This window comes from Coregonus clupeaformis, unplaced genomic scaffold, assembly GCF_020615455.1.
Source record: "Coregonus clupeaformis isolate EN_2021a unplaced genomic scaffold, ASM2061545v1 scaf5603, whole genome shotgun sequence".
In the NCBI taxonomy this organism is placed as follows: Eukaryota; Metazoa; Chordata; class Actinopteri; order Salmoniformes; family Salmonidae; genus Coregonus; species Coregonus clupeaformis.
The window spans coordinates 1,188-15,074 of record NW_025539057.1 but is presented as its reverse complement, the minus strand read 5'-3'; the positions used below and the strand labels follow the sequence as shown (position 1 = coordinate 15,074).

General features: G+C 50.0%; 1 pseudogene; it reads left to right on the top strand.

Annotated features, from left to right (window-relative positions):
- Window positions 1–3,847: 3,847 nt before the first annotated feature.
- LOC123490925 lies at window positions 3,848–9,546 on the top strand (annotated as a pseudogene).
- Window positions 9,547–13,887: the final 4,341 nt, after the last annotated feature.

Below are 13,887 nucleotides of genomic sequence, written 5' to 3'. Positions count from 1 at the left end.
TGTCATGAGCCCTCTCCACTCCACTGGGTTACCACCTTAAGTTGTTTCCCTCTGCTCACCACTCTCTCTCTACTCAGCCTAACTAGCTCCACCTGTCCCTGCTCTGCTCGGCTCTAATTACTCTGCCAGCTGCGCTGCATTACCCACTAACCTCTCCCAGTATTTAAGGCCCTGTCTTTCAGCTCTCAGGTGTCAGATCGTCTGCAAAGCTCACACCCGGAACCTGTTTGCTCGCTTCTGGCTCACCCTGGTTTTGTGACCCCGGACCTGCCTGTTCTTGGATACTCTTCTGCCTCAGGAGATCCAGACCTGCTTCTGCCATTACGACTCCTGACTACTCTTCAATCCCGGTAACTCTGACCAGCCTTCTGCCTTGCTACTACGTATTTTGGATTTCCTTGAACTGTACTTCTGCCTGTTTTCATCTCGCCCCGTTGTGTCTGTGTTTCCTCCCCCAGGACTTCTGGACCACCAACCACCGGCGTCATCGGACGCATCGCTGCCACTGGGGGAGGCACAGACCCAGCACATCGGACGGGATAACCCCTGGAGCCTTCACTCACTCCCTACATCCCTTTCCCCTTAAGTTTAAATAAACTTTCTGGTGTGGCAGCAATTGTGGTCCTCCTTGTCGTCTGTCTGAACCGTGACAGTACGATCTGACCATTATGGACTCAGCGCACACTTCCCCGACATGGAAACCGAAGAACCTGAGCAACCCACCGCCATGCTACGCCTGGAACACACTGAGAGAGAGCTAGGCCGCATGAGCGGCGACATCACCTCTCTGCTTCAGGCCGGCTACCAACAGCATCAGCAGTTCCAGCAGCACCAGCAGCAGTCCCAGCAGCAGCAACAACAACTCGCCATGATCATTCAACTCCTCACCAACCTGACCCCAGCCAGTCTGCCCACCAGCCCTGCCCCCCGAGTTACCTGCCCCGGGTCATTGCAGCCGCTGCTCCGGAACCCAAGATTGGAAACCCCGAGCGGTTCAACGGCGATTCAACCCAGGTCCGGCCATTCCTGACTAGCTGCCGACTTCAGTTCTCCTTGCAGCCAAGGACCTTCGCCACGGAGGGGGCTAAAGTTGGGTATGCCATCACTCACCTGACGGGCTGAGCTCGACTCTGGGGAACAGCAGAATTCGAACGTCAAACCCCCGCATGTGCAACCTTGACCTGTTTGCTGAGGAGATGCTGAAGGTGTTTGACCTGGATTCCCCAACCGCAGAGGCGTCTCGTGAACTGTTCAGTATTCGACAAGGCAGACGTACAGTCGCAGACCATTCCATCGACTTCCGAACCCTGGCTAGACGAAGTTCTTGGAACACACCATCGTTGGTGGACGCGTTCTTCCATAGTTTGGCTGACTATATCAAGGACGAGTTGGTCTCCCATGAACTGCCTTCCACTCTTGATGAAGCCATCGCACTGACTGTCAGGATCGACAGTAGGATACAGACCCGTCGTCGTGGGAGGGGGCGCCAAGGTCCACCTACTACCGGCATTCGGAGAGATCCGACTGGGCTCCTGTCATCTACTGCCACTCACCCAGGTCAGCTTGATCAGTCTGAGCCTATGGAGATTGGGCGAGCCTCTCTCACTCCTGCAGAGCGCCAGCGACGCTTCACCTCAAACCTCTGCCTCTATTGTGGAGGTGATGGACATCGTGTGGTAACCTGCCCTTTAAAGGGCCGAAGCTCACCGGGCATAGGGGGAGTCCGGTTGAGTTCAATGACCATCCAGTCCTCCGACCAGCAAACCCCCTGCTGCAAGTTCACCTCCGCCTCCCTGACTCAACTCACACCCTGGCTGCTCTGGTGGATTCTGGCGCCGAAGCCAACATAATGGACATCAAGCTGGCACGCCAACTGGGACTGGAGAACCTCCGTTTGACACCTCCTATTCCTGCCCGGGCACTGGACGGACACTTACTCGGATCGGTCACTCATGTCACGGCCCCGGTCTCGATGGGTCTGTCCGGAAACCATCAAGAAACTATCCAGTTTCACCTGCTCCCCTCTCCAGGCCAACCCCTCATCCTGGGTTACCCATGGCTCCGCCCGGCACAACCCCTCAGCTCGACCTGGGTGACCGGGGGTGATCAGGGAGTGGGGAGAGGACTGCCACCGAACCTGCCTGCTTGCCGCCGCACTACCCCTCGGCCAGTACCTACTAACTCCGCTCCTGACCCCTCCAAGGACCCTGTGTCGATTCTGCCAAGTCCCTGCATCGTTGCAGCTCTGACCTGGGCTGTTGAGGAACAGGTGCTGGAGGCTCTCCGTAACCAGCCAGGTCCCAGCACTTGCCCAGCTGACCGCCTTTTGTCCCCGAAGACCTGAGGTCCCAGGTCGTTCAGTGGGGACATGACTCCCGCCTGCTTGTCACCCTGGCTCCACCCGCACTTACAACCTGCTCGCCCAGAGGTTCTGGTGGCCCTCTCTGAGGAAGGATGTACGGGAATTCGTCCAAGCCTGCCCCATCTGCAACCAACACAAGTCGTTCTGCCAGCCCCCAAGCCGGATTGCTGCAGCCCCTGCCTGTGCCCAGGAGTCCGCTGGTCCCTGCTGCGCCTTGTCCTCCTCCTCCTACGGCTCGTCGATGGTGGTCTGGTTTACACCGTCCGCCGCCTGCTTCGGTCCAGACGGAGGGGGGGGTCTCCAGTACCTCATTGACTGGGAGGGCTATGGACCTGGAGGAAAGGACCTGGGTGCCAGCTAGTCGGATTGTGGATAGGACTCTCATCACCGCTTTCCACCAACGGCATCCTGATCAACCTGCAATCCGTAGGGGCCGCCCCAGAGGATCCTAACCGTCCTGCCCGCTCGGCTTCCTGTCCTGTGCCTGATCCTGTCTCGGGACCTGTCCCATCTCCCGACCACGGCCCTCCGGCTTCCTCCGAGGATGAGGACGTTCGCTGCGGACCGTTCGGAGGAGTTCTAGCCCTCCTCCGGCTCCCTCCTCCCGCCCGGCGTGGTGGATGCTCTTGGGACTTCTGGGGCCGTCCCTTGGGGGTTCTGTCATGAGCCCTCTCACTCCACTGGGTTACCACCTTAAGTTGTTTCCACTCTGCTCACCACTCTCTCTCTACTCAGCCTAACTAGCTCCACCTGTCCCTGCTCTGCTCGGCTCTAATTACTCTGCCAGCTGCGCTGCATTACCCACTAACCTCTCCCAGTATTTAAGGCCCTGTCTTTCAGCTCTCAGGTGTCAGATCGTCTGCAAAGCTCACACCCGGAACCTGTTTGCTCGCGCTTCTGGCTCACCCTGGTTTTGTGACCCCCGGACCTGCCTGTTCTTGGATACTCTTCTGCCTCAGGAGATCCAGACCTGCTTCTGCCATTACGACTCCTGACTACTCTTCAATCCCGGTAACTCTGACCAGCCTTCTGCCTTGCTACTACGTATTTTGGATTTCCCTTGAACTGTACTTCTGCCTGTTTTCATCCGCCCGTTGTGTCTGTGTTTCCCTCCCCCAGGACTTCTGGACCACCAACCACCGGCGTCATCGGACGCATCGCTGCCACTGGGGGAGGCACAGACCCAGCACATCGGACGGGATAACCCCTGGAGCCTTCACTCACTCCCCTACATCCCTTTCCCCTTAAGTTTAAATAAACTTTCTGGTGTGACGTAATTGGGTCCTCCTTGTCGTCTGTCTGAACCGTGACAGTTTACCTACTACTTTTATTTAAATGTATTTAGCACAATGTCAACGTGTATGTGTAAACTATGTGTAATGTTTAAAGAGTACTCACAGTGTCGCTGTTCACTAGAGGAGGTAGAATAGATATAGCTCTCCACCCACTGGTGTTGTCATTGACAAAGCTCTGGTGCCATTTCACTGCAGAAAATAGTAGAGGTAGACGAACATATATGTTGTTGATAATATAGGGAATTTTCATGGTTTTGTCGAATAATTTTTCCTTACATCGATCTGTCTAACTGTATGGTGGATATTTGACGTTTTAGTCTAAGGATGGGAAACAAAGGATTATCGGTGACAGGCTTGGTCTGCGGCGTTGTTTTCTTTCTTCTACCGCTGCACTCCGCCTATGGAGACGTGAGCTATTCTTTTCCGGAGGAGATGAAACGCGGATCTGTTATTGGAAATATAGCCAAGGATCTCGGGCTGGAGGCGAGCAGACTGTCCGCTCGTAAGGCCCGTATTGATATCGAAGGGAACCGAAAACGGTATTGTGACATTAATCTGAGTAACGGGGATTTAACCGCTTCAGAAAGGATTGACAGAGAGGGGCTTTGTGGCAAGAAGGCTACGTGCGTTTTGAAACAGGAACTTGTATTGGAGAATCCTTTGGAGCTGCGCCGCACTTACTCTACATGTTCAAGATATTAATGACAATTCGCCACAATTTAATGAGGGTATGATATATATAGAGATAAGGGAATCAGCGGAGAAAGGTTCTCGTTTTTTATTAGGAGGGGCCCATGACGCGGACATCGGGCAGAACTCAGTTCAAATATACACTCTAGAAAAGAATGACAATTTTGTGTTGTCCATTGATAGTAACAATGTTGAGCTTGTTCTAGACGAAAAGCTTGATCGTGAAAGAAAGCAGGAAATTAAATTATTGCTTACAGCGATGGACGGAGGCACTCCGAAGAGATCAGGTACTGTAGTCATACACGTCACAGTACTGGATGCTAACGATAATGCCCCAGTGTTTAGACAGGCCGTATATAAAGCCAGTCTGCCTGAAAACTCTCCTTTAGATACTGTAGTGGTTACAGTGAGTGCCACAGATGCAGACGAGGGAGTGAATGGAGAAGTTACATATGATTTCGATCATATTTCAGATGAGGATAAGAAAGTATTTTCTATAGACCATAAGGGAGGAATAATTAAAGTTATCGGTGCTGTTGACTTTGAAGAGGTTCCATCGTTTGAGCTGCGCATCAAAGCGAAGGATGGTTTAGGGTTAGCATCATATGTCAAAGTCATTATAGACATCACAGATATTAATGACAACGCCCCCTGTGATTTATCTAAAATCTCTGACTAACCCCATACCTGAGAACGCGTCACCTGGTACAGAGGTGGGCATCATTAACGTCCAGGATAGAGACTCTGAGAATAACCGACAGGTCCGCTGCTCCATTCAGCAAAACGTTCCTTTTAAGCTGGTGCCATCCATCAAAAACTACTATTCTCTGGTGACCACGGGCGAACTGGACCGTGAACTAGTGTCTGATTACAACATTACAATCACTGCCACCGACGAGGGCTCTCTACCTTTGTCCTCCTCTAAAAGTATTCGAGTTATCTGTAGCTGACGTCAACGACAACCCACCTGTGTTTGAGGAACAGTCCTATCAAGCCCACGTGATTGAAAATAACAAACCCGGTGCCCCCGTGTGTTCCGTTACTGCACTGGACCCAGACTGGAGACAGAACGGAACAGTGATGTATTCTCTTTTACCTGGTGAAGTGAACGGTGTCCCGGTGTCCTCGTTTTTATCCGTTAACGGAGATACGGGGGGTGATCCACGCTGTGGAAGTCGTTTGATTATGAGCAGTTCAGGAGTTTTAAAGTCCAGGTGGTGGCCAGAGACAACGGTTCTCCTCCTCTCAGCAGCAACGTCACCGTCAGTGTGTTCATAACGGATGTGAATGACAACTCTCCTCAGATACTATACCCCGCCACGGTGGGGAACTCCTTCATGACCGAGCTGGTCCCCAAAGCTGCGCATGGGGGGCTCTCTGGTCTCCAAGGTGATAGCAGTGGACGCGGACTCCGGCCAGAGAACGCCTGGCTGTCCTATCATATGGTCAAATCCACTGATTTGGGACTTTTCACTATTGGTCTCCACAGCGGAGAGATCAGGACACAGCGGGACATTTCTGAATCTGACAGCATGAAACAGAACCTTATTGTGTCAGTGAAAGACAACGGACAGCCCTCTCTCTCTGCCACCTGTACCATGTATTTAGTGATTTCTGATAACTTGGCTGAAGTGCCAGAACTGAAAGATATCTCTTATGATGAGAGCAATTCCAAACTCACCTTTTATCTGATCATTGCGCTGGTGTCCGTCTCCACTTTTTTCCTCACCTTCATTATTGTCATCCTGGCCGTGAGGTTTTGCTGCAGGAGAAAGCCCAGACTGTTGTTTGACGGAGCGGTCGCCATCCCCAGCGCGTTTCTCCCTCCCAACTACGCAGAGGTGGATGGCGCAGGAACTCTCCGCAGTACTTACAATTATGACGCATACCTGACTACGGGTTCGCGCACAAGTGACTTCAAGTTCCTCACATCTTACAATGACAACACGCTGCATGCGGACCAGACACTGACAAAAACTCCAACAGACTTTGCTGAAGAACTTGACGACTCCGACGGGTCCCCAGAGGTAGGCCTTTAATGCAAATAATAAATATACATTCGATTTGATTTTAGGCCTATATGACAGGATTAAGTCTATATTATTATACAATTGCAGCTAATATGCTTTGTGTAATCACTTTTTTCTGGAGAAACCACTTTTCGTCATTACCCCAGCTTGACTATAAGGCAAGTTATTTATGCTTCAGTTCCATGTAATTTGAAATGTTTTAGATTATTATTTAAATCCCCTCTCAATTTAATTGAGAAATACCGAGGTGCTATTTTATAAGTGGTTTGCTTGAGTTATAATGTGGTATGCTCTTTTTGTGATTGACAGAATCGGTAGGTTTTTCACACAATAGCCTATTCTTCACAGTTTTGTGATTAGGGGCGTACTAACAATGAATTGCTATTATGTTTTTGGCACTGGAGGAGTGAAAGCCTGTTTGAAAAGAGGTTAGAAAAGGGAAATACTGTGTGTGGAGAGTTAGTTATTTGTTCGACATTTTGCAGGATGAAATCTCTTGAGATGCACCTTCTCGGTTTAAAGAATGTCCAAATAAAAAAAAATCCCCCCAAAAAACAAACAATACTTATTAACAAGAATAATATGGCAACTACTGTCTAATAATAATAATAATAATAATAATAATAATAATAATAATAATAATAATAATAATAATAATAATAATAATGATAAAATAATAACATTGCAATAATAATAATAGTAGTAATAATAATAATAATAAAACGTACATTATGAGCATAAAAAAAGTTGTTGTAGACCTACTAATAAGCCTACAACTAATAACAAATACTAATACAACTAATGCTAAGTAGGCTGGCGATAATACATACATTCATATTTACAAATATCTTCGCATGGTGAAGTTTCTACCAGTTAAAAACACAAACAGTTTGTTCTTAACATTAGAAAAAGGGTTTTCTTAACTTCACTGTGTGATTTTAATTCCCTGATATCTATAAGTAAATGATTCCAGTTATTTGGGCCTTTGTATTTATTAGTAACAGAGTGATGAGAAAAGTGGTATGAGAGTGTCTGAAGAGCAACGAGAGTCCTTGCTGTGTCGCTGTCCATGGTGCTGAAATGTCTAATATCCTATTTTAAACCAGTAGAATTTACTATTGATCGCTCTTTGACCGTCATATTCTTATTCCTTGCCATGCTCTGTTTTTTTCTATAGCAGTTATGAGTTTGCTCTGGCTGAGTAACCAGCATCGGATACATTGCACTGTTGACTCTTTTGCAGATGTGTTGTATTTTATATTCATAGTATACCTGATCTTAACTGATTAAAATAGAATGGGGGTGATTTTAATAATTTATGTTTCTATGGTATAATATCCTATCATTTTCTGTGTTTCTCTTTCGTTTTCCAATAGTTAATTGACCAATTAAACTTACTTAAGGGTATTTATAAACACTTGTCAGTAAAACATTAAGAAAACTGTAAGTACATAATGTAATTTCTGTTGAGTACTCACAGTGTCGCTGTTCACCAGCTGTGTTTGATATGGATCTAGTTCTCCACCCACTGCTGTTATACTAGGCTCGGGTGCTCGGGTGTCATTCTGTAGAAAATATTGGACGCGGTCAGATTGCTTGAACATTTTGAGGATACTATTTTCATCAAACTGAATCTGTTTGTGGAATACTTTTTTGTTTACATTGTATTATCAAGGCTATATTGTGTTTTGACGTTTTAATCTCAGGATGGGGCACAAAGGATTCTCAGTGACGGGCCTGGTCTGCGGCTTTGCTTTCTTTATTGTAACACTGCACTCCGCCTATGGAGAAGTGAGCATTGATTTTCCGGAGGAGATGAAACGCTGGATCCGTTGTTGGAAATATAGCTAAGGATCTCGGGCTGGAGGCGAGCAGACTGTCGCTCGTAAGGCCCGTATTGTTACCGAAGGGAACCAGGAACGGTATTGTGACATCGATCTGAGTCACGGGAGATTTGACTATAGCTGAAAGGATTGACAGAGAGGGGCTTTGTGGCAAGAAGGCTTCGTGCGTTTTAAAACAGGAACTTGTGCTTGAAGATCCGTTGGAGCTTCACCGTATTAGTCTTCATGTTCAAGATATAAATGATAATTCCCCACAGTTTAGAAAGGATATTATCAAAATGGAAATTAGGGAATCAGCAGTCAAAGGCGTTCGTTTTTCTCTAGATGAGGCCCATGATGCTGATATAGGACAGAATACGGTTCAGAGCTATACACTACAACGAAATGAAAATTTTATTTTGAATGTCAAAACAAAAAGTGGTGGACGCAAATACAGCGAGTTAGTCTTAGACAAAGAGCTAGACCGTGAGGGGCAGCATGAAATAAAATTATTACTGACAGCGATGGACGGAGGCACTCCACAGAGATCAGGTACTGTAGTCATACACGTCACTGTACTGGATGCTAACGATAACACCCCAGTGTTTAGCCAGGCCGTCTATAAAGCCAGTCTACCTGAAAACTCTCCTTTAGATAGTGTAGTGGTTACAGTGAGTGCTACGGATGCAGATGAGGGATTGAATGGAGAAGTTACATATGAATTTGATGATGTTTCAGACGAAAATAGCAATGTATTTTCTCTTGATCATAAAACTGGAAAAATTACAGTTGTTGGGCCAGTAGATTATGAAAAGGAGTCTTCATATGAAATACAGATCAGTGCAAAGGATGGTTTACGTTTAGCATCCTACTCTATATTGATAATAGACATCACTGATGTTAATGACAACGCCCCTGTGATTTATCTACAATCTCTGACTAACCCCATACCTGAGAACGCGTCACCTGGTACAGAGGTGGGCATCATTAACGTGCAGGATAGAGACTCTGAGAATAATCGACAGGTCCGCTGCTCCATTCAGCAAAACGTTCCTTTTAAGCTGGTGCCATCCATCAAAAACTACTATTCTCTGGTGACCACGGGCCAACTGGACCGTGAACTAGTGTCTGATTACAACATTACAATCACTGCCACCGACGAGGGCTCTCCACCTCTGTCCTCCTCTAAAAGTATTCAGTTATCTGTAGCTGACGTCAACGACAACCCACCTGTGTTTGAGGAACAGTCCTATCAAGCCCACGTGACTGAAAATAACAAACCCGGTAGCCCCCAGTGTGTTCCGTTACTGCAAGTGACCCAGACTGGAGACAGAACGGAACAGTGATGTATTCTCTTTTACCTGGTGAAGTGAACGGTGTCCCGGTGTCCTCGTTTTTATCCGTTAACGGAGATACGGGGTGATCCACGCTGTGAAGTCGTTTGTGTCACGAGTTACAAAGCCAGAACCCAGAAGCAGACCAGGACAAGGTAAGTTGAAACGAAGGTGAGTGTTTATTTACAAATTCAAGAGTGATGCTGAATAATCCAGGGAACAGAGCGGGCGGCGTTGATTAGTTGTTGGGGGTGCAGTGGTTGATCCAATCATGGCTCGGCAGCCGCCGACCACCAGGCAGAGGTTGGATGAAGGTTCCGGACGAGTGACTGCAGATGGAACAAAACGGAGGTAAGTAAACAACAAACCAACAAGGTGCAAAACAACAAAACTAACGCTAGAAGCTCTAAGACTGATACTCTGGTAAACCTATGTTCATGGCTAACGATCCGGCAGGGGAATGGATGTTAGGCCAGAGCCTAAGAAGGGTGATGATCAGGACCAGGTGTGCAGATTGCTGATGGGATGCAGGGTGCGGAAATCAAGAGAGCTCCCCGGAGCGTTCCAGAACCCTCGGGAAACCGGAGATCCCGAGCAGAAAAAAACTAGTCCACAGACAGGACCCGACTCAGACTGCCGGGATCGTTACAGTACCCCCCCTCCGACCCAGACGCCACCGGGCGGACTCCCGGAGCGCCAGGATGGAGGCGGTAGAAGTCACGGATGAGGTCAGCATCTAGGATCTGTCGCCGCGGAATCCAACTCCTCTCTTCAGGACCATACCCCTCCCAGTCCACGAGATACTGGAAACCCCGGCCCCGCCGTCTGGAATCCATGATGCGTCGCACCGTGTAGGCAGGACCACCTCCGATCATCCGAGGAGGAGGAGGGAGAGGAGGCGGAGGAGGCAACAGAGGACTGAGGAAAACAGGCTTGAGGCAGGAGACATGAAAGGTGGGATGGACTCTGAGCGTCCTCGGGAGTTTGAGTCGAACTGCCACCGGGTTGATCACCTTCTCCACCACAAACGGACCAATGAACTTCGGCAACAACTTCCTAGACTCAGTCCGTAAAGGAAGATCCCGTGTGGCCAACCAGACCCTATCTCCGATGGTGTAGGTGGGAGCGGGGATCCGGCTGACGATTCGCCTGGAGCTGATACCGGTCCGAAACTCTAAGAGTGCCTTTCTGGCCCGATGCCAGGTCCGGTGGCAACGACGAATATGGGCCTGAACAGAAGGCACTGAGAGCTCCTTCTCCTGAGAAGGGAACAAGGGGAGGTTGGTAGCCATACAGGCACTGGAAGGGAGACATCCCAGTGGCAGATGTAGGGGAGAGTATTGTGGGCATACTCAACCCAAGGCAACTGAGAGACCCAGGAGGTGGGGTTGGAAGAGGCCAGGCAGCGCTAGCGTGGATTCCATCTTCTGGTTGGCTCTCTCCGCCTGACCATTAGATTGGGGGTGAAAACCAGATGTGAGACTGACTGTAGCTCCAATGGCCAAACAGAAGGACTTCCAGACAGCAGAGGTAAACTGAGGACCACGGTCGGAAAACGAGATCACTGGGCAACCCGTGGACCCTGAAAACCTCCCTAACCAGGATCTCGGACGTCTCCGAGGCAGAGGGAAGCTTGGCAATTGGCACAAAGTGGGCGAACTTGCTGAATCTGTCCACGATAGTCAGAACGACCGTGTTCCCCTCAGAAGCGGGCAACCCAGTGACAAAGTCCAGGGCCAGATGCGACCATGGTCGCCGGGAATAGGAAGGGGGGTGAAGTAGTCCAGAGCTGGGCCGATTGGTACCCTTATTCTGCGCACACACTGGACAGGCAGCAACATAACCCCGAGTATCCTCGGCCATGGCGGGCCACCAAAAACGTCTGCGAAGAAACGCCATCGTCTCGAGCCACGCCAGGGTGACAGCCATCTTGCTGGCGTGGGACCATTTGAGGACCGCAGGACGAACCGACTCAGGCACAAACAACCGACCGGGTGGACCGTTACCGGGACCGGGCTGCGTCCGAAGAGCCGCCATCACCTCCTCCTCAATCTTCCACCTAACAGCTCCTACGACGCAGTTCCGGGGGAGAATTGTCTCGGTCTTGGACCCACCCTCCTCCGTCTTGGAGAACATCCGAGACAAGGCGTCCGCCTTGCCGTTCTTAGATCCAGGTCGGAACGTCAGGGAAAAAATTGAATCGTCCGAAAAACAACGACCACCTGGCCTGGCGGGAGTTGAGACGTCTAGCCGATTGCACGTAAGCAAGATTCTTGTGGTCAGTCCAGACAATAAACGGTTGCTCCGCCCCTCCAACCAGTGGCGCTCACTCCTCCAAGGCAAGTTTCACCGCGAGAAGCTCCCGGTTACCCACATCGTAATTCCTCTCCGCAGGCGAAAGGCGACGAGAGTAGTAGGCGCAGGGATGGAGTTTACTGTCCGTGGAGCATCGCTGCGACAGGATGGCGCCAACTCCCACATCAGACGCGTCCACTTCAACGACGAACTGACGGGCCGTGTCCGGTTGAGAGAGAATCGGTGCGTTGGTGAATCGCCTCTTCAAATCCAGAAACGCTCGATCCGCCTCCGGATTCCACTTGAAGTTCCTGATACTGGAAGTCAAGGCAGTTAACGGAGCGGCCACACGGCTGTAATCCCGGATGAATCTGCGGTAGAAATTCGCAAACCCCAAAAATCTCTGGAGCTGCAATCTCGTACCGGGCTGGGCCCATTCCAGAACCGCTCTAACCTTCTCCTGGTCCATCCTAATCTCTCCCCTGGAGATGATGTACCCGAGAAAGGATGTCGTGTGGGCGTGAAACTCGCACTTCTCGGCCTTCACGAACAGGCGATTCTCCAACAATCGCTGCAGAACCTGCCGGACATGCTGGACGTGGTCGGAAGGTTCCTTCGAGAAGATCAGAATGTCATCCAGGTAAACAAACACAAAGAGACCGATCATATCTCTCAGGACGTCGTTCACCATACTCTGGAATACCGCTGGAGCATTGGTCAGTCCAAACGGCATCACCTGATACTCGAAGTGACCCATCGGTGTATTGAAACCCCGTCAACCACTCGATCTCCTCTCTGATCCGGACCATGCGATACGCATTGCGTAGGTCTAGCTTGGTGAACACCGTAGCACCCTGTAAGGAGTCGAAGGCAGAACTCATCAAGGGCAGGGGATACTTGTTCTTGACCGTGATGTCATTCAACCCCCGATAATCAATACACGGTCGAAGAGAGCCATCCTTCTTACCCACAAAGAAGAATCCTGCCCCCAGGGGTGATGACGAGGACGAACGAGACCAGCAGCTAGGGACTCCTTGATGTAGGTCTCCAAAGCCTCACGTTCAGGGCGGGAGATACTGTATAACCTTCCCTTGGGGTAGACAGCTCCAGGAACAGGTTGATGGCACAATCATATGGTCGGTGGGGAGGGAGTGACAGAGCCTTCTGCTTACTGAACACTTCCCCAAATCGTGATATGTCTCGGGAACCAGGGACAAATCTGGGGGTTTAGCCTCAATCACCTGACTGGGAACCGAATGGGGACAGGCAGTCTTGAGAACAGTTAGCATGACAATCAAGGCTCCAACTCGTTACCTTGCCCGTCACCCAATCGAACGTGGGATTGTGTTCCTTCAGCCAGGGGTATCCAAGGACCAGAGGAACATGGGAAGACGGCAGAATGAAGAATGAAATCATCTCCGAATGATTCCCCCGACAACAGCATCTTAACCGGTTCAGTCCTCATCGTGATACGTGCCAGACTACTGCCGTTCAGAGTGGTCGCTTCAATGGCTTCCGGCAATTGCTCCTTGGAAAGCCCCAGCTGTTCCACCAACTTCGGCATCAAGAAAGCTTCCATCGGCACCTGAATCGAGAAGCGTTAATCGCTAAGCTCTGATTCCTGTTCACAAGGGTAGCCGAAACGGGGTCTGACAGAGGTACTGAGAGGTTGAAACTGGCTCGCTAAAAGTCCTCCCAACTTTAGCGAGCCGGGCAGTTTGACGACCGCCGGGAACAAGTGGAGATGTAATGTCCCGAGCTACCACAGTAGAGGCAGCAGTTGGTCTTACGTCTATGTTGACGCTCCTCCTTGGTTAACCCGTGCCGCCCCACTTGCATGGGTTCAGAATCGGGAGAGAGGACCTCTCCACTAATCCTTTGTGGTGGAGAATGATCGACGTGTTCTGGTCCACCACCCGACCCGACTGGGAACTGAGAAGCTGATCGACTGGACGGACCCCCATTGCTTCTCCCTCCTTCGCTCTCGGACTCGATTATCCACCCGAATAGACAAGGCTACCAAGCTGTCCAGGTCACTAGGCTCCGGATAGGAGATCA